Genomic DNA, 1,603 nt, shown 5'->3' with positions numbered 1-1,603 from the left:
ATTTATCATTTTAAGGAAATTTAATTCTGTAAACTCTTTTCACTGCACGCGAGGTTTTCAATATATAATTCTACAGCTTTAATTTGATTTAATGGCTTTTTTGGAAGTGTGTGAAGTTTCAAAATCGTGACTTGTTAGAAACTTATAGGCTAGGTAAGATTGATGATCTAGCGATTGATGACGTTATATTTAGAGATTTAGAGATTTATTTCTTTATTCATCAATCGATACATAATCTGTTGACTACAATTAGATTATAATTTATCATTACACATCATTAAAAAAGCCTTAAAGCAATATTCTTATACATATCCCTATTCATTTGAAGGTCGATTCACTAAATTAATAAAAAGAGATACATTACGAGTTATGGGTTCATTGATTCCATAGTTCGTCCTGTGACTAGGAATCAAAAGGAGAACGTCCCTATTTCTTAGATGTCTCCCAGGAACATAAAAAGACATAAGAGCTGGTGAAATTTTATTTTACCATTGAGCATGTCCTTCATAAAAAGAACCACGGAGGTTTCCATACGACTTTTTAAAGATTTTAAATCTATCAGTGCGCACCTAGAGACATAAGAGGCAAACCATCTGATCATCTGAAACTCTGATTAATTTTGATAAAAAGGAGACCAAATAACACAACATTATTCCAGTATGGGTAATATTAAAGATATGTAATAAACAGTGAAAAACAACAGCATTACATATTAAAAAAAAGCAACACAAAGGGAAAAAGAAATAAATAATAAAAAAAATCTACCAGAACACAGTATGTGCATTCCCTTCACTCTTTCTTTCATTTTTCTTAACAGTTGAGTGGCTCAGCAGGTGCATGCATTGGGCTAAGCTTTTTGAAAGCTCGCTCAATGATGTGTATGTGTTGGTTCATTCAACAACAAATGGATTGTAGATTACTGTTTTGATTGTCAAGGTCCGGACCAATTCAACGTGACTACTAAAGGCATAACACTAGTAGTGAGGTTGTATTGTAAAGATCTTTAAATAAACTTATACAGTAATATACTTAGAAGTTCGTTTGTTTTGATTTTAAGATTTTTTTTATATTGCAATGACTGATTATTTTAGAGTAGATTATAGTAATGTTCGTGGGCTAAGATCGAATTTTCTGTCTGTATACATCCACATTAATTCTAACAGACCAGCTGTTTTGGCATTGAGTGAAACCCAAGTAGGTGAAGACTCCGATCCTGCTGAATTTTTTATTCATGGGTATTGCTTAGTGCCATTATTCTTCTCACACCATGGTCTCGCCATATATATTAGGAATGATGTTGCGTATCAACTTTTACCACAATACGGTCATTGTACCAACACCCTTTTTAATTTCATGTGGTTAAAACTTTCCGTGAATAAGCACATCATTCACTATTGTATTCTTTATCGGAGCCCAAACCTGGACAGAGTTTCAACTTCTCAGGAATTTCATGCTCTGTCTGACTCTATACAAAGAATTGTCTCCCTGTATCCTCACACTGAAATCGTTATTACGGGTGATTTCAATGTTCACAATTCTTCGTGGCTTCGCCATTCGGGCCAGACAACGCCCGAAGGAATGTGTGCTGAGTTCAACCATCTTA

Source organism: Eupeodes corollae, unplaced genomic scaffold (genome assembly GCF_945859685.1).
Source record: "Eupeodes corollae unplaced genomic scaffold, idEupCoro1.1 scaffold_1104, whole genome shotgun sequence".
Taxonomy (NCBI): Eukaryota; Metazoa; Arthropoda; class Insecta; order Diptera; family Syrphidae; genus Eupeodes; species Eupeodes corollae.
Note: the sequence above shows the minus strand (reverse complement) of the source record.